This window comes from Sphaerodactylus townsendi, linkage group LG01 (assembly GCF_021028975.2).
Source record: "Sphaerodactylus townsendi isolate TG3544 linkage group LG01, MPM_Stown_v2.3, whole genome shotgun sequence".
In the NCBI taxonomy this organism is placed as follows: Eukaryota; Metazoa; Chordata; class Lepidosauria; order Squamata; family Sphaerodactylidae; genus Sphaerodactylus; species Sphaerodactylus townsendi.
The window spans coordinates 28941969-28962205 of record NC_059425.1 but is presented as its reverse complement, the minus strand read 5'-3'; the positions used below and the strand labels follow the sequence as shown (position 1 = coordinate 28962205).

The 20237-nt window shown below is 44.1% G+C and overlaps 1 protein-coding gene across 3 annotated transcripts in view; it reads left to right on the top strand.

Annotated features, from left to right (window-relative positions):
* The window catches only part of DNMT3A (DNA methyltransferase 3 alpha), a 120251-nt gene that overhangs the window by 30112 nt on the left and 69902 nt on the right, over positions 1-20237 (top strand). The window lies entirely within an intron of this gene.

Sequence of the window (20237 nt, the reverse complement as noted above, 5' to 3'; positions counted from 1 at the left end):
ATTTCTCTCCTTGCTGGGCTGTTCTTCCTGTTTGAGAAGAGGATCATCTGTGATGCGCATGAGCACCGAGCACTTGTACATTCCCCTCCTCCTCTTCTTTGCTGCGTTTGCTTTCATGCCTAGATCATCTCTTTGCCAAACTGTGTTGCCCATGTGTCCCCTCAAGGCAGGATTCTCTGCAGAAGCAAAGTCCTTCTGAAGTAGCTGTAGCTGATCTGCTCCTCTCTGGCCGTTATCCCTGTCACTGTCATTTGACACTCCTTTCTCTGTCTTTTCTGCCCCTCGTAAGACTATAAACCCATCCAGGACAGTTTCCTCTGTGTGTTTCTGATGTCATGTCATGTGTGTAATAAATGCTAGGCAGGCACCCTCCGGTGGCCTAGCTGAGGCCAGTCACAAGGTAGCAGCCTGTACAGAACTGTAGTGTTGTATCCTGGCTAAGCTTCTACCTTTTTTTGTGGTGTGAGGCCAGTCAGGTTTATGCAGTTATGCAGAACTAGACATTCAGCATGCAGAAGGTGGGTGGGCAGAGTTTCCTCTCCGGTCCTGAGATCACCCCGAGGACAGCAGTTTCTAAGAATAGCGCCAGGGCCTTGGCAGGAAGACAGATAGAGCCATGGGAGGGATACGCCCAGAGAGGAAGTTCCATGTGCTTAGATGCACAGGAGTTCAGGTCCATGTGTATATATGCAACTACAAACACCCTCTCTGGCTACGCTTTTGCTGGTTGTTACACATGCACCTTCGGGCTATGCAAAGGCATCTCTTGTCTGAATGCCTATGTAGACATGCCTGGCACATTTGGCAAAATGCTCGGGCTGTTGCATTGATAAACTGCTCCAGGAGACTTGCAAGGAACTGTTTTGGACACTTTTACTGTTTCTGGCTCATGCCCTTGGCTCCATAAACTTTGGTGCATGGCTGTTCTGGGTATGATGCAGAATCTGCAGATTGATTTGAAGTGCGCATACAAGTGCTCAACGTCACCTGCTGTCTGGTTCTTCCTTCCCAGACAAGGTTGATGGTGTGCTTTTTTCTTTTGTGCTAAAGCGTGTGCTCTGCATGCAGAACACTAATCCCCCGTGTTAAGGATCTCAGGTAACAGATGTTGGCCGTCAGATTAGACAGTGGCAGAGCTACATGGCCCAACAGTCTGACATTCTAAGACAGCTTCCTATTTGTACATGCCAGCTGCTGATGGCCATCGTTTTTGCTTCAGGCTGTGTTTGTTAACCCCTTAACACCGTGGGCTGCCCAGTAAAACCAGTGGTGCTTCTACCTGTGTTTCAGGAAGACTCCCATCAGTTTGCATTCCATCAGTAAGCGTGCATCCCCTGTAGCAATTCTCCGTGGTTCAAATAGTTTGGATGCTGATCATTGCTACACTTCTTGAACTATGCAGGAGCAGGAAGTTCCCTTTTGCTTCTTAGGGGCTGTTTTTCTCTTCTCCCCTCTCCTGATTGGTTTCTGGTTATTTTGTGAGCGTGCTCTGTTTCTCTCTCTTCTCAGCTTCTTCAGAAAGGTGTGGACTACAAATCAAAATATTAATTCAGAAATACGCCTAAATGAAATGCAGGTCTTTTGTTAAAAGCTTAGGAGGCTTGGCTATCATAAGATGGCCAGAACAGGTTCTTCAGCCCCAGTCTTGAAGAGGCTTGTGCTAGGGCAGGGCTGTCCAACTCTGGCTCTTCAGCCGTTCATGGACTACAGTTCCCATCAGCCCCATGCCAGCAGGGACTGATGGGAATTATAGTCCATGAACATCTAAAGCACCAGAGTTGGACACCCCTGTACTAGGGCTTTGATGAACGTCCAGAAAAAAATGTGGAAGCAGTAACTGAGAACTCTTCCCTGGCTCCAAGGATGCTCTTGGGCCACTGTTGCATGGCATGGTGCTCCTTTGTTTGGAAGGGCGTTGGTCATCCTCCAGTGTAAATTGCCCTCTCTTTGATGTTGTCACTCTAATGTTGTTCCCAATCTGTTTCAGACCAAGATCTTTCTGCTTTACTGGGTAGCATCGTCTGTAGCTGAGCTAGACTCAAATATTCTTCCTAATATTACTCCGTCTCTCTTCCCAATCCCTGTGAAAAGATTATTGGTCTTCTGCTTGCTTAATTATTCCAATTGTCTCCTGGTGTTCTGCTTTCTTTGGGTTTGATCCTCCCCCCATCCCAGATGCAAATGGATTGAAGGGAGAAGGAAGGGGGTGGGAGTTGCTGAATGCCTATCTGTGGGGCCAGTAAGTGGTGGTAGGCTGTCTGTGGTTGGAGAGAGGGAGAGAGACATTCTCCGCTTTTGTCCTCTTATATTCCAGGAGAGATTTCTCCTACTGAATGTAGGGTCTGCTGAGGGGGGGTCTTCCTATTAACCTACTGCTTCCTCATGGTTGAAATCTCCAAAAGGATAACAAGACCCATAGAAAGTGCAGGAAATGACAGTGGAAATTATATCAGGTGGGAGAGCCATTCGCATCTAAAGTATCTTCCCTGATTGGGAGAAAATGAATAATGAATAAATAAATAATTGTGAGTTGTCCTGAGTCCTGTGGGAGTTTGGTGGGATATAAGTGAAACAAACAAATAAATAAAAATAAAAAACTAAGCAAGCAAGCTTGATTTGGAGAAAATGAATAGAGAAAAACTCTTCTTCTCTAGTGGTTCTAGAGTTCACGTTTTACCCTGTGAAACTGATTGGCAATTGCTTTAGACCGTTGACAGGAAGGGCTACTTCACACAACAGATAGTTGGCTTAAGAAATTCACAGCCCCAAGATGTTGGGATGGGCATTGGCCCAGACTGAAAGAGGGTCAGGCAAATATAAGGAGGATAGGTCTATCACAGGCAACTAGCCATAATAAGGCAATGGTACTTCTAGGTTCAGATGGCGGGTCACAGTCTGCAAGAGAGGACCATTGCCAGTGCTTGTGGGGGCTTCCCCGTGGCATCTGACTGAAAACAAGTTGTTGGACGAGCTGGATTATTTGTGTGATCCAGCAGGGCCGCTGGTATGTTCTTACAAGAAAAGGCTCCTAGCATTCTTATGGAGGGCGAAGATATCATTATGAAGTCTCTCTTTGCTTGCCTCTCCTGGGACTCTGAGGGTGCTTTCTAGCTGGCCCTGCTGCTGGTTCAGGCAATTCCCACTCTAGAAAGTGGGTCTGCTGTAGGAAAGCCTCCTTCTTGCCATCATGCTCCCCTTCCCTCTTTTCCTTGGACACATCCTTCATTGAAGGGACCACTTTCTCATTCCTTTTAGGCCACTCTGGGTAAATCCCACTTGAGCAACACACTTATCGCTCCTGCCAACGGGTCTGCTTCTCTTCAACCTGCCCCTACCCCACACCGAAGAGCTCTTCAGGCTCACTTCAAAGTGAGACAGGCTGGAAAGTGTAAAATGGGTCCTGTGTATGCTTCCACATACATTTCCTCACTCTTGGCTGCTGTTTTGAACTGGCTCAGGGCATTTGTCCCTCTTGAACTCTAAGATGGTGTCATGGCTCTCCCCCCTCCCCATTGTGGGAAAGTGAGGCCTCTGGGATACTTGATCCACAGATCAGAAAAACTGCAATGCCTGTATTTTGGGGTGAGGGAGACTTTTTGGGAACGGTGCTTGTGTTGCAGAAGTGGATGCCTCCGCTGGCTATTTTCTTATCCTTCTGAACTTTGAATCTTTTAGCCCAGTTTCTTGCCTGTGAAATCATGGTTGTCCATCCTGTTGTCTGAACAAATGGACCTACTCAGGCCAGTCAAATTGTGAGTCACCAGTGCAGAGCATGTGTGTTGCAGAAAGGCCCACAGAGTAAATTTTATTCCAGGCTGGGGTTTTGATGCTGGATTTTAATTCACATCTTGTAAGTTTTTGTGTTGTTTTTATTTTGTAAGCCACCTCAGGCAGATTCCTAGAAAGGTGGTGTAAACACTTCCTAATAAAGGCTACCAACAATCCCAGTCAACTTGGCTACAGTGCCAGAAAGGAAAAAAAAGTAGGAATGTTTCCTGTCTCTGACTTGGGAGAAAACGTGTTCCTTGCCCCATAACCGAAGAGTAACAAACTCTTGTCCACAGAGTTTTCCAAAGAGAAATGTTGTGCATACATGTTCTTCCCTGATTAAGGATTCCCGGCCTCTGGGAGTTGCATCTGCATTTTCTGTCTCCCTTTAGAGCCCCTTGTCGTATTAGGGCAGAAAGACCCTAATTTATACAGGGTCCCCATAGGGATCGTTTCCCAAGCGGGATGCTTTGCTGAACTGGGCTATGGGGGATAGCTCGCCTTCCAAAATGTGTGCTTCGTGCGGCCTCCTTCGTTCTCCTCCATTCCTCTGCCTTGCGCAGCCTGCAACCTGATCTGTGGCACTGCTGCCAGGATAGGGGAGTGCAGTTGGCTGCCAGCCACCAATCCGGGCAGTCGGAGAACATTTGCGGCATGTATGTTGCCGGCTGCTTCCTGAAACTAGATCGGGCCGGGTTGGAAGGCTGTTCTGCCCAAGGCAGAGAGAGAAGCAAGGTTGTCGCAAGGCTGTGAAGGGATGAGGAGGAGAGTTGGACAGCAGCCAGGCTCTGTCTTTCTGCCTCCAAAGGCACTGTGTGGAATGGTTGCAGCTGCTTGGCTGGATCCCCAAACTCTGTGAGTGTGTGCACGCGTGTACGAGTGCTTAAAGGGACAGCTCACCAAGTTTTAATGATCTGGGAAGATTGAGTTTGGAGCAAGTGATGTATGAGCAGGGATCTCTGTTCAGTACTCAAGTAAGCCTATGTAGCTAAATTAGCTTAAATTAGCTTAAGGGAACAACAGATGTTTAACCAGAAGAAGTTTCAGTTCTATTCATCCTACAGCTGAAGATAAGGCATCTGACACTTCACGGGTCTATTGGCGATGCTTTGGGATTGCATAAGAGATCCCCTCTTGGGTCAGAAGCTGTTCTGGGCATACCTTTGGATCATCTCCATCTCTGTAGACTGGAGTTGGGTCTGGTTTGCTCCTCCAGATTGCTTGAGATCATGGGGAGGGATGTTTGTTAACATACATACCCTTGGTAAACATGCAGTTCATTGGCAGCCTCAGTGCAGCCCCACATGCGGGGACTGTGCCTGCGCAGGCCTTCTGAAACAGCAGAATTCTCCAGCTCCTAGCAACAGCAGGAAGTGCCTGCCTCATTATGTCACTATTGACGGTTCTTTCCTGCCTGAACTGTCATGTGACATGGGAGGCATTCCCCTCTATCCCTCAGTTCTCTTCTTGCTGCCAAAGCGTGCAGTTCTCTACATCTCTTCTTTGTCCCATCAAGTGCTGAGGCAGGTTTTGCTGACTAGCCTTCAGTTTGTTTGAACTGTTTGGACTGTGCGTTTTTCCTGTGCCAGTTGAGTGTAGTCATCGTTACCTATCTGCTTTGCTTCTTTTCTGCCCCGTCGCTGTTAGGATTCTCAGTACTATCTGGGAAACATGGCAGCCAAGACTTCTTTCCAAAAGTGTGTCTCCTGTGTCATGAAGATGATGGTCTCTGATGACCACCAGGCATGTTTGATCTGCCTAGGGGAGACCCATAATGTGCAGAATGTGAACTTCACTCTGGAGGCATGGTCTGAAAGGGCATTTCGCCTCAAGGCGCCCCTCTGGCAGAAGACCCTCTTTTCGACCTTGACCCAACCAGCATTCGTACTGAGCTGGGAACAAGAGGAGGCAACACCATCCGCCTTTCCTAGGTCAGCTTCTGTTGCATTCCGTTCCTATGGCAGCTTCTCGTATTCGTCCTGCTCAGACTCCATCCATTCCGTGGCTTGTGCTCCTTTGATTCTGTCAGCTCCATCCAATCTGTTGTCTTGACCTGATAAACCCCTCTCAGAGACACTACCTACAGAGGCAGAAAAAGCACAAACATAAGTCCAAATCCTAGATCTCTTCTTCGGATCGAGCTTTGACTCTGATTCTCCCTCGAACTGTCTGAAGACACCCTCACCCAAATCAGGAGAGCCTATTTTTCTTTCTGATCTTGACCAGGAGCAGGTTACTGTGGGACAAGCAGCTGAAACCATACGCCCCTATTATTGCAGGGTACTGGTTGGCACTCTGGGAGGAACTTACACCCCACATTGAGGCCCTGCCTTAAGAATTTTGACTTCCTTTCCTCCAATCACAGGTCGAGGCAATCCATCTCTCCAAACAGGAGATTAATGCTGGGCAGCATGCCGTGGAGTTGGCTACTCTCTCCATAACTACTGGTATAATTGTCCGTCATCATGTGTGGCTCCATACTACTGCCTTATCCTTAGAGATTCATGTGAAGATTGAGGACCTTCCTTTTGAAGGAGCTACACTATTCTCTGCTATGACTGACAAGTTCTTGGCCACTAACAAGAAGAACAAGCAGAATGCTAAGTATTAAGGAGTTATCTCAGCCTCTGCTTCTTCCTGCCAGTTTGGTTTCCAACACCAGTAGTCTTATCTGCAAACTTCATTCCAGAGCAGCTGGTTGCTGGTCCCTTAAGGACATGGAGTTCCTCCACTAGAGTCTCTTATGAACATAAATGGTTCAGGTTTGAGAACTGGGCATTGACATGTAATCTTTGTCCATTTTTCTGTCCCCTTCCCCAAGTGTTGGAGTACCTTTTGTCTCTGGCAGAGGGAGGGTTGACAGTGTCTTCAGTTAAGGTTCACATGGCCACTATTTCAGTGTTCCATGATTTGGTGGAATGGGTGACTTTATTTTCGCATAGTTTGTCAACATGTTTCCTGAGAGGCCTCCTTCACCGGTTTCCATCGTTACCTGTGCTTACTCCTCAGTGGTTGTTGTCCCTAGTGTTTACTGGGTTGATGCGGATCCCCTTTGAACCATTAGCTACCTGCTCCTTGGGTGACCTTCCTTGACTCCATTCCAAGGCACCCCCTGCAAGTTTCTGCAGATTTCTCACAGGGTAGCTGTGCCTGGCCTACCGATCGGAACAGGGGGCATACCGCCCACGGGGACAGCAGCAGCAGGGAATCTCTGAAATTAATTCTAAAAAAAAAAATGAAAATGGGAAACAAATTTATGAATTCAGTTAAAGCAATATATGAAGACCAAAAGGCAAAAATAAAAATAAATTGAAATTTGACAAAATAATTTAGAATCTATAAGGGAACTAGAGAAGGATGTCCTCTTTCTCCTCTCCTGTTCAATGTAAAATTAGAAGTATTATTAATTAAACTAAGAACGCATTGATAAACACTTGGGAAACGTATAGATTTAAAATATATAAAAAGAGACCCTGTTGGGTATCTAGATTAGGATCAGTGCAAAACAAACAATGCAATGAAAGTAGAGAATGGCTGAAACATAAAGACCTAATTTTATGGAATAGAGAAGAACCGATACTAAAACCTAAAGGTCAAATTTCAATAGCTAATCAAGAATGTCACTGGTTTACTTATTATCTAATAAAAGAAGTTTTTATACAAGATAAAAAAATTGGTTTAGACTGATCTCCCACTGAGGCTGATGGGAATTGTAGTTCCTGAACATCTGGAGAGCCGCAGGTTCCCTACCCCTGATCTAGACAAAATAATATGGGACAGAAACGAGAAATTGATGAGCAAGATATATGAATATTTATTAAAATAGAATTGGAACAAGAAGTAATTGAAGAATCAATGATAAAATGGGGGTCAAAATTTTGGAAAATCAATACAATACTCCAAATGGGAAAAAAACTTGGAGAAAACACCAAAAATTCACTTTTAAGTATAGACCTAAGGGAAAACTTCTATAAAGTTTTCCATAGATGGTAACTAACTCCCCTTCAACTGTCTAAAATTGTTAAAAAATTCCACCCCAAATTGCTGGAAGTGCAAGAGACGGTATAAGTACACAACTGCACATGTGGTGGAGTTGTAGAAAGATTTTAAAAATTCTGGAAACATACATAAATATATACAACAAAGACTAGGTGAAAAATTTGAGCTAAACCCAGAAAAATATTTACTCGGAATCTGGTATGATAATGAATCAACTAATAATCTTAATTTATTTCTGTACTTAATCATGGTGGCAAGAATGCTGATAGCAAGAAAATGGAAAAATTATAAAACACCATGATATGAAGATTGGATTGAATTGATCTTAAACTACGTGGAAATAGACAGATTATCTGCATAATTGAAGAACCTTCAAATGAATAAAGTTGAAACAATCTGGAACCCTGTGAAGACATTCTTAGAAAGAAACCATAATACTTATTCTGTAAAATATAAATATATATTCTATTTGTTTTAGACCTTAGATAGTGGGTTCTTTCATTTTTCTTTCTTATCTTCCCTTTTCTTCAGGTACACTTTTTTCCTTCTTAATTTGTGTTTAGCACACCATAGTCATCTAATTGTATTTAGATCATGAATAGAGTAATAGACACTATTGACAGTTGAGCAATTACTACAATTTAGTATCTTTCATATACATTATGATATTCAGCCAACAATGCTCTCTCTCTCTCTCTCTCTCTCTCTCTCTCTCTCTCTCTCTCTCTCTCTCTCTCTCTATATATATATATATATATATATATATATATATATATATATATATATATATATATATATATATAAATAAATATTTGCTTTTGTTGTTACTTCTTTCTCTTTGGACAACTTCTTGACATAAAGTGGAAGTCATTTATTTTATCATTCCATATTTAATGTTTAATTACATGTTAATGTTTAATTACTTAAAGAATGTATTAATGATGGATATGTAAATGTTCCCCATACAATAGATCTGTATTCAATTTCCTTTGCTTTATTAAGAAATGTATTGGTTTAAAAACAAACTAATAAAGATTAAATTTTTTTTAATTTAAAGGAAATGTTTTAAAGAGATTGTACAGCAAGTCAAAATGTTTTGAAAATGTTTCAGCAAAAGAATTGCTAGAAAAGAAGATACATTTAAAACGTTTTCAGGCTGGAAATAAAACATTTTGGAGTAAAAACTATGCGGAACTCCTTGGAAAAAACTTTTATTTCTTGCCTCAAAGCGTTTTTAAGTGCTTGTGCGGAAAGGGCCCATGCGATGAGAAGGGGTTGCGTGCTAAAACTATTCCTTGATGGGAGAAAGCACAGATAATCAGCCTTTGCATGCCTCTTTTTCCAGTCGGTTAGCCTAGCAAGACTGGCCTATGCAGTAGGCAGGACTAGAAACAGCAGCAAAGACAGTTCTTCTTACAAATGAAGATCCTCTTCTTGGGTTTTGGCACTGCTTTTGCCACAGCATCCTTGATATTTTTCAGCCTGCAGTTGGTTCCCTTTCTCAAACTGCATCTCCTGCTAAAATGCTCTCATTTGCAGGCGGTTTCCTGGTCCTCAGGGGCCTACTCAGCTCGCCTGGGTTTGTGACCGGAAAGAGAGAGGTTGTGGAAGGAAGGAACTTCTTAAAGTAGCATGGATGGCGCTAAAGTTGTGGTTCACAGGAAGCTATGTGAACCTAGATAGCACTTGGGTGGTTCAAAGCAGAGCCCTGAAGTTGAAGTTCCTGTGTTACACAGTTTCAGGTCATGAAGGAAACTGCTGGCACAGAGAGGCGCATCATTGGCACATTTAGGCCAGTATTCTCCTGGTAATATGGTTACAAAACTTCAGGCAAATGTCTTTTCATAGCCCTGTTACCCAAGCTTTTCATGAGCTATTCTTTAAGCCCCCTCTGAGGTTAATACTATCTTTTCAAGTTAAACATATGAAGTAGCTTAGATGGAGGGTAGGTCAGTTACAAAGACTTTGGATCAGACTTGCTTCTGGAGGTAGGTGCTTCAAACTCAGTCCTCTGGTGTGCTGGGCCCCGGTTTGTATTTGGGACTAGAATAGGCAGGGCTACAAGACTTAACCTTTGCCTTTGTACCATTTTCCCAACCTTAAGTGGCCCAAATGGGGAAACTTATCATGTACTGATGGCTACTTAGAGATTTCCCTAATGGGACAAATAGCAGCTGTCCAGGGGGCTTTCAGGTCATAGAAAGAGCACAGGAGAAAAAGTGTAAGCTCCTTTCCCCTACATACTGTGGTTCCATTTTGAATATAGCCCCCACGTGTGTGGGAACTGAGTTGCTAGCATGGAACCTCAGGTTATCCACATTTTTGAGACATGGACTTTGCAACATGAGAATGGGCCTTGTTGGTCCATACCCCTCAGTATTTTTTTACTGAAAATGGCTGTCCAAGGTCTCAAGTAGAGAAGGGCCTTTCTCAATTACTTCTACCTAAGGTCCTTTAATTGGAGATAATGTGGGTCAGACCTGGGACTGTTTGCTTGCAAAGCAACTGCTTTACCTCTGAACCACAGCTCCTTCCTGTGGATTGGAACACAATGATGTATGCAAAGTACTTAGAAGACTGTAAGACGCTGTATAAATGCTGAAATGTCCATGGTGGATTTTTTCAATGTTGCTGAGAGAGCTTTGGACTCACATGGGGATATGCCTGTGGATGGCAAGTGAGCAGGCTAAGGGCATCCTGTTGTTGGGGTTGATAGGGCAGAGGATCCAGGGGTCTGCAACCTGTGGCTCTCCAGATGTTCATGGACTACAATTCCCATCAGCCACTGCCAGCATGGGAATTGTAGTCCATGAAAATCTGGAGAGCCACAGGTTGCAGACCCCTGTAGGATAACAGAGGAGGTATTATTTCTGGAGGATTAGGGAGCTGGTTTGGAATTTGAACAACTGAATTCTGAGGAAGGTAAGGATAAATTGCAAAGGACAGCAAAACTGCTCAGCTGTTCTGGCACTAAAAGACTGGAAATCTTCAGCTTTAGACCTGGAAGTAGTTATGCATTTCAATTATTTGTTGGACAGCTGGGAGCCTGGAAAGAATCACTGGAAAGAGGGGGAAGGATAAATTATTTGGAAGTCTCCCCTCCATACTCTCACAAATCTCTGCCTCCTGGACGCTGTAAAAGCCAGTTCACATGATACAGATTCCTCAGGGCCACCATGAGCATTTTGTATCATGTGTGTGCTGGGAGTTCCATGCCTCCCAAGTGCATGGGACCCGTATTCTGATTGCGGTGAGCATGGTGCTACTTCAGCTTTCCTCCCGGCGCCATTTTTGTGAACTGAAATGGCCTTGGTGAGCAGGTATTTCCTGTGTTCAAAAATGTATCTGTAGTTATGTTTACTTTCTAGGGGAACAAATAGCTAAAGCTTTTTCTCTTCATGAAAATGGCACACGGGAGAATGTTGAAGACCCTTCTAAATCTAAGCAACAGTCATGATCAGACACAGCCACCAAACCACTATGAGGCACAGAACTGAAGACATTCAAAGAGCTAGGACTAGTATCGTGTGAATAGGCCCTATGTTCTCAGATGATTGAACAGACCAACTTCTCCATCTCCTCGGTGTCCCCTCACATTAACAAGCTTTCAACATTTTATTTATTTATTTATTTATTTATTTATTATTTTGACATCACGTGGAACAATCTTAGCCCTCATCAGGTTGTTTCTGAGTGTGTTTTCTCCCTTTTGGAGAATTATCAAAGCCACATTTCAGTTAGAACTTGGGAGCTTGTTGGACATGTAGAGAGATTGGTTGTAGAGAAAATCAGGTCACCCACCCCTTGTTGGTGGGTGACCTAATTTTTGTGGCTCTTATACTCATAATGGAGGCCAGTTTATTTCTGGATACAGTGATAACAGTGAAATGACATCCAGTCTGTATGCTCCAATCATTGTTAACTTTGTCTTTCCCACTGAGGTCCAAGGTGGATATCTATCTACCTATCCATCTATCCATCATCATCTATCTATCTAATAGATAGAATAGACTATAGAATTATCTAATAGACTACAGAATTGTCTAATAGATAGTATAGACTACAGAATTGTGTAGACTACAGAACTGTCTAATAGATAGTATAGACTACAGAATTGAATGCACTACAGAATTATCCTTGTATTACAGTTCTTATCCCTTTAGAAGAATGCCCTGAATTTCCCTGTGTTTTAACAACCCCTCCTCCCCTTTGCTAAGGAGTCACAAGTGGCACAGCAAGCAGCAGGGAAACTGCCCTCCCTCGCTGTTGCCCAGAAAAACTCCACTGAAAAAAGTGACTTATGCCAGGTATTTTCTTGGCATAAGTCAGAGGGCTGTGCCAGGGGCATTCCTTGGCCAAAAGTTCAGTGGAAGCCAATTACTGCCAGTTCCATCCCTGGGAACGCCCCTAGCCTGCCCCGGCTGCACATGTGTTCTCCTTTATGCCAATTCAACTTTAGGAACAGAAGCATCTTCTGGGCTGGGTGCCACAAAACTGGATGGGACCCACTCTTTGCCCTCCCTGCAAGTGTAGGTGTCACTTATGCTGGTGGTGGGGTGGGCAAATGTGTTGGCATGGGTTTGCGCCGCTTCCACAGCCCATTCTACCCCCAAGTCTGGATTGGGTTGTAAAATACATAATCCAACTGCCAGGAGCAATCTGCATAATTAGTACAAGTTAACAAATATGCCTGGTGATAGTATCAACTAAGATGAGGGAAACCAAATCCTCTTTTATTGAATGGAAGTTGCATCATCTTTAAAGAAATCTGAGGCAGTGAAGAACCCCATGTACATTTCTGAAACAAAGTATAAATTGTATTTATTTATCTATTTTGATTTACATGCTGCCCTCTCTCTCCACAAGGGCTAAGAGTGGCTTGCAGCAATAGGTAACATATAAAATTCAATTAAATAAACAATTAAAATAAAATAACGTGAATATATTTGCAAGTTATATAGATAGGAATGGCACATAAAATATAAATAATCTTAATATTCATTTTGAGTCTATATACTTTGCCCTGTAGAGAAGTTTAAAGTTTGCCATCTGTCCAAATCTAAAGCGGTATTAGCAATTAGCTTGTTAAAATGTAGCATAATCATGTGCGTAATTTCTCTAAGAATGAGTATTCCAAGGTAAGTAATAACATCTGGGCACCACTGAAAATGTCTGTAGGCAAATACACTCCCTGATATATTGCCTCCCAGTGGCATCAACTAAAGATTTTGACCAATTATTTGAATATCTAGACAAGTCTCCAAAGGTATTAATCTTATTCATTAATGCAGGAATGGAAGACGGAGGGTCCAAAATAACTAATAAAAGATAATCTGTGTAAAGAATAATTTTAAATACTAAAAAGTTATGCGCCAAGCCATGACTTTTATTATTATGTCTAATGGCAAGCCAGAGTTTCCAGACATAAATCAACAGAAAGAGGAGAAAGAGGGCAACCTTTTCTATATCCTTCTCAAGAGGGAAAGGTGAGGAAAATATGCCATTATTCAGCACTTTGGATCTGAGAGAGGAATGAAGAATTCTAATCTGCTGCAAAAAATCATGAATTAATCAATGTAGCAAATTTCCAGCGTATTTCGTCAGAAGTTTTTTCAACATCAAGTGAGGGAATGGAAACTTGATCACAGCTCCTGCTATTTAAAGCAATCAGATCACTTACCAACCTCACATAATCAGAGCCAGAGGCGGGGCTACCAGGAGGCGGGGGTGCGCCACACACCGGGCGCACGGTTTTGGGTCACGTGGGGGGTGCAAAATTCCCCCAGACCCCTTCCCCTTCCCCAGGTCCCTTCCCGCCTGCCCGCCGCTTCCTCCCCTTCCCACACTTACCTTATTTCCTTTCCTTTTCCTAGAACTTTTTCAGGCTGAAAAAAAGGCCTGTTCACAGTAAAGGCTAAAAACACCCTGAAGAACTACAGTTCCCAGGAGACCTTGGGGCTCTCAAGGTCTCCTGGGAAGTATAGTTCCCATCAGGCCGTTTTTAAGCCTGAACTGTGAATAGGCCTTTTTTTTCAGCCTGAAAAAGTTCTAGGAAAAGGAAAGAAACTAAGGTAAGTGTGGGAAGAGGGGGCGCCGCAGGGGGGCATGGGGGGTGGTGGAAAATATAGACTATGCATCAGGTGCAGTTTGGCCCAGCTAGGCCTCTGATCAGAGCCTTGCCTATCTCATATAAATCCTACCTGGTCTATGTGTACCAAAGCTGATCATCCACATCCATCAAATAAATAGGCCAAAAATTTGCACACGGAGTATGGTCTTTGCTGGGTTCAGGGATCACAGTGGTATAGGCATTATCTAACCACAGTGGCATTGAGCCAGACTAAAAAAACTCATAATACAATTGTTAAGAGTTTTGGAATTAAGAAACCTGAAAGGTTTTATACCATTGAATAGGCAGACCATCTGCATTTATTTTGTCCATGAATAAAGATTCAACACACATTTGTTGCTGAATAACATTTAAACATGGAAGATCAAGGTGAGAGACCAATGTTTCCAAATCTTTTTTTACTTTAGTGTACAATTCAGAATAATATTATAGAGGGAGTATGCATTCTATTGAGTAAAACTTGATCACAGCAGTGGCATAGGAGGCTAAGAGCTCGTGTGTCTAATCTGGAGGAACCGGGTTTGATTCCCAGCTCTGCTGCCTGAGCTGTGGAGGCTTATCTGGGGAATTCAGATTAGCCTGTACACTCCCACACACGCCTGCTGGGTGTCCTTGGGCTAGTTACAGCTTCTCAGAGCTCTCTCAGCCCCACCTACTTCACAGGGTGTTTGTTGTGAGGGGGGAAGGGCAAGGAGATTGTCAGCCCCTTTGAGTCTCCTACAGGAGAGAAAGGGGGGATATAAATCCAAACTCCTCTTCTTCTAAAAAGGGGCATTAATAAAGTCTAGAACATCCAGTGCCATATTTAGCTGGTGGCGGCATCTATCTGGGTGGATCGATGGCCTGCCTCATTTCAGTGGTTCGGGTTGGCTAACAAAAAGGGGGGGGGAGATGCATCAAAACAGAATCATAACTTTAAAATCTTTTTATAGGCTTTTTTGGCAGGGGAGAGGAGAAATAGTAAGTGGAGCAAATCCTTACAGGGGCGTGCCGCTCCCAACCCACCCAGTCAGATTTCACCTGTGCTACTGAAAGTACTTCTGAGACTCTCTCCTGCTGCTGGTTACAAGTCTGAGATGCAGGAAGGCCGTTTTTAAAAGCATTCACAGAAGGCTTTTGTCAGATCTTTCTCTTCTGCTCACAGGGCCTGCTGGTGCCAGATTCTAGCTAGCAATTTCTTTGTGCTGCTGCCAAAGGATGAGAGTGCCAGCCCGTCCCCTTGAGCTATAGATACATGGGACAGGTGAGATGGCCCCAGGGTATGTGTGTCAGTGTGTGGATGAGAGAGATTGGGCTGGCCTGCCTGACAGTTCATGTAAAAAAAAAGTTTGAAGTTTTGAGCCTTCAAATCCAGCATTTAGTAATTCTATTGTTGACCATTTTAGTTCAGAATTGAAAAGCTCTTTATTCCCCACCTGAGCAGCGGTACCTTCCATTCTTGTGATGCAAAGGCCCACCTGGAGACTTGGGAGGGCTGTGGGTGTTTATGCAGCTGCTCATACCCCACACTGACCAAACATGCCTGCCTTATACTGAATCAGGCTATTGATCTATCAAAGCAGCACTGTCTGCTCGAACTGGCAGTGGCTCTTCAGTGTCTCAGGTAAAAGACCTTTCATACATCCTGTCATCTGATGCTTTTAACTGAAGAGGTTGTGTTTGAACCTGAGACCTTGCAAGGCAGGTTTTTTTTTTACAGCTGTCTTTTAATGGATGTGCTTTATTATCAGAGCTGTAAGCCGCCTTGAACGGAGCCCTGTGGCACAGAGTGGTAAGCTGCAATACTGCAGTACAAGTGAGTGAGAGAGTGTGTGCGCGCTCGTGCGCGCACGTGCATGCTTGTGCCATCAAGTCACAGATGACATGGCAATTGCGTAGGTTTTTCAGCACAAGAGACATTTCACAAGTGGTTTGCCATTGCCCGCCTCTTCATGGGCTAAGAGAATTCTGAGAGAACTCTGATTGGCCCAAGGTCACCCAACAGACTTAATGCAGAGGAGTGGGGAATTGAACGTGGTTCTCCAGATTACAGTCTGCTGCTCTTAATCACTACACCACACTGGCTCTCAGTTGTAACTCTTTGGAAATCAGATAAACAAACAATGCATAGTAGTGTTGTTGATCTGTGCGGCAAGTAAAGGTGATGTGTCGCAAAGGCAAGAGGCATGCGTGTCTTGGTATGTGTGTCCCATTTTCAGAGGAAGTGCATCTTTTAGTGGGGGGGGGAGGAGGAGGAGGAAGGCAGTTTCGCTGCAACGCAGAGCAGGAAACTTCTGGTGTCTGGAGCTGTTGGGGGCAGATGGCAACCAGTGTCAAACTGTTCAGGATGGAGGAGAAAAGGGTAAGACTCTTGAGCAGGTCTGAGTCCCGTCCACCTGGCAGGGATACACTGGAGTTTAATAAAGCACCATAGGTATTTACAAAGGAAAATGAATTAGACTGCCACAAGGGTAAGTGTGAAGCATTCTGGTACTTGTAGTTCTTAAATCTGCTGTGGCAGTGTTTTGGGGAGAAGTAAGATTGTTTGCTGTATTGCATGCTGATAACGAAAAGAAACGTAAAACACAGTCTACCAGCATGTTTTCTCTACAAGCAACGTGGAATGAAATGAGAACTATGCATTTTTCAGGAGTAGAAGTTGTTGGGTTGTTCCAGGGTGTGGAGCAGTGACAAGAAGCTCTGAGGCTAGAAAAGATCTTCATTTTCTGTGTTACATGCATCCATCTAAAAAGCTCAGAGTTTCGATCAGTGATTTGGGTGAAGCCTGGCTCTTCCACTGACTCCCTGCTTGGTACTCAACTAATCAGTGTTTCTCTAACTCACCTTTCACTTCTGTAAAATGGGAGGAATATAGACTTCTTTCTCTTTCTGACGCACTCAGGAGCGTGGAACTCATAACTTGGCTGGGCCGGGGATAGCAGGCTCACCAGCCCAGATCAAGACTGAGGGTGGGAGGGCGACTGTCTCAGTTAGCGAGCCCGCAGTGTGCTCACCAGTCCAGATTGGCGTAGGGGGTGCTCGCCAGGCCTGATCAGGAGCGGAGGGAGTGAACGAGTGGGTGGGTGCAGGCTCTCCAGGCAGGATTCAGAGCGAGGTGGGTGGGTGCTTCGACTGGTGAGCTTCCAGTGGGCTCAACAGGTCAGGTCAGGCACAGGGTGGGGGTTGCCTTAGCTACGTCGTGGACCCAATAAGCCTCTGAGGGGGTTGGATATGGTGCCCAGGTTGCATGTTTGATACCCCTGCTGTAAGTCTTTCAGTAAATGGGTTAGAAGTGCTGCAGAAAGCCATAAGGACAACCTTGCAATCCTGAGCGAAGTTATACCTTTGTAAGTCCATTGAAGTCGGCAGGCTTAGAAGAGTGTAACTGTTTAGGATTGTTCTGTTGGCTGTCAGCCGCCTGTAGTTTCCCTTTCCTACTTTACCCGCCTTGTGTGCCTTTTCTTAGCCTCTGCTTCACTTCCCCTTATCCCACGGATGGAGTGAGAAGGAGCATTTGCTTTGCAACTAACTTTCCCTCCTCGGCCTTTGTTGAAACAGTGCACTTTGTGCACTTCTGTTTCAGTGGCATGACAGGAGAAGTTTCACCTATAGTCTTTGCTAGTATACACACATATTTACTTCTTCAGCTGCCCTCTGAAGAGATAGCAATTGGGGGGAGGGTTCATGAGGAGAACAGAAAGTGCTAGACTTCTTAGTCACAAGTACATAATTTAATGTTGAGAAGTATTATAGACCATCTGTGGATTCATAGCTTGGAGGATTTGGGTCATTTGGAGTTGATCTCCCTCCCCTAATTTAACCACTAACTGATATATCAGAGGGAACAGACCGGCTAAAATATGTGTATGCTGGGCTACCTTTTTGCATGTAACTCCAGGTGGGGTGGAAGATGCTCTTTTAGGTGTCCTGCCTGGCTAGTGACAGACACACAGCCAGCCTTTGAATTCTCTGATAATGATTTACTACCGCTTGAGTTGCTGACACATGGGCCTAGGCTGCTCACACCATAGCCAGCAGGCCCCACCTCTTGTGGGCTCTTTTGTGTTGGACAGAAGGTGATGCACGCTGTTTGTGGAACATGGGTGACTATCTTTGTGGCTAGAGAGGAAGTGAGAGAAGGGGGGGGAAGGTAAAAATCTAAACCACATGGGAGCGTTTGCTGAACATGGGGGGATGGAGAAGGCTGCTCAGGACTGACTATACTGAGGAAATGGGGAGGGAAGGTCTGCCTGCAATTCATAATATACTTATCATTTCTGTAGTGCATTTCTGAATGACTCACAGTGCCTCACATGTTATCTGACTGCAAGATAGACCCATATTATTTTCTTCTTTGTACAAGTGGATCTGAAGCTGACCGTGACCCACTCAGGTTATGGCCAAGCCCCGTTTGAACCAGGGTTTCTGTTCTCCTTGTTCATGCTTTTAACTGCAGCTTATTCATTACAATATTTTTCTTGCCTTTACTCTTGGCTAAAACAGCAGTGCCTGTATAGTTCTGTTAAAGTGATTTTCCACAAAGGATTCTGGGAATTATATTTTGACATCAGGCTGAGACCACAAGAGCCCTTTTGGATCGGATCAAAGGCCCCATATTGTCCAGCATCCTGTTTCCCATAGCAGCCAACCAGAATTCTTGGCATCTTTGGTATCCCTGACTTCCTTGTTAAATTGTGACAGTCCGTTAGCTTTAAAGCTGGAGTTTAAGTGTGCTGGACAGATGCTGTCTAGGGGGGATTGGGATGGTCTCTAGGGGAACTTCTGCTAGATGCCTAGGCCATTTTGAATGTCCACTTTTTAAAAGAGGAAACTGGAGAACTGGGATAAACAGGACAGGGTCATGTTAACACATGGGCAGCTGGGCAGTTGCCCGGGGCCCCCACAAACAAAGGGGCGCCATGATAATCTATGTATGTTGTGACTTGCAGTCAATAAATAAGTAAATGCTATACTAAGCTATAAATAGGTTATTAGAAAATGCATATTTAGCATGCATTTTACTGAAAATAATGAACAATATTAAAGTTAATTTTTATGATAACAAATGGACATTGGCATTTGCCTCTGACTTAGTATCATGGACACCTCTGCAAACACACGTGCATTTATGTGTACATATCTCATGCACTTCTTTGCTCAGGGACCTATAATGCTATTAAGATGGCCCTGAAAAGGGGGAAGTGTATAGTAAGGAAGACAAGTTGGCTTACAAGCGACAGAAGACAGCGTGTCTGCAGTTTCCCTTCTTTGAGAAATGTGCTTTGAGGAAATTTATTATGGCATCTAGACCTTGTAATTGACACCAAGGTGCTAGGTGCTGTACAAAGGTGACAGTTCCTTTGCAGAGCACTGAGAACTGGAGATTGTAAATGATTGTACTAAATGTACATTTGTCTTTAATGAAATTGGTTGGATTTGTTGCCTAGATTAACTACATTTTGGATTGGGACGCTGGTTGAGTGAGTGTGATTAAGGTCAGAGCTAGAAAGTGGCTTTTCTCTCCACAAATCAGCATTTTACGTTAAAATACTACTTACCGTACATTGCCTTGGACAACCCTCTCTCCTTTTGTACTGCCAAACGCATTTGATCAGAGGAAGGGGGGATGACAGTTCTCTGAAGTTGGGCATATGTGTATATAAACAGCTATTCCTCTGCACCTCACAAATCTCCATTTTGTGCATCAGTAAATTGTTGTCCCTTGAGCTGAGCTTTATGACAGCTTTTGCACCTCTGGGAATTGTTCACTTCATATTTTGGGATAGGAAGGAATGGAGCACATCAGCCTGTTGCCAAGGCAATGAGGCCTACTTTCCCTGACTTCCTGCATTGCACTGGGGGCAATGAAGCCATCACAGCAATATGGGAAGACAGAAAGGTCCTTCTAGTTTCCTTGGCAATAGGCTCCCTCACTCCATCAGTTATGAGGACTTCCTTTACCTTCACTTACATCACTACGTGGTCAAGCCAAATTGGTTGCATGACACCAGCCATCATGGTCATAACAGGATTCCTGATTGGCTGGGATCTCATCAAGAAAAATTGGCCCTTGGAGTAGTGGCTGAACACTTTCAAGGCAAAACCAGAATTTGAGCGAACCTGACGAACCCAAGTACACGCAGTACCTCACTCTAGGGCAAGTTCGGTACTGTGCGTACATGGGTCCTTCAGGTTCCCTCAAATTCTGGTTTTGCCCTGAAAATGTTCAGACTCAAAAATCTGACACAGCTGTAGTTTCAAAACATGGCTGTACAATGTCAGGTTTATTTATTTAATTTATATAAACACTCATACACACACATACCCAGCCCCTCCCACCATGGGGATCCAAATTACAACA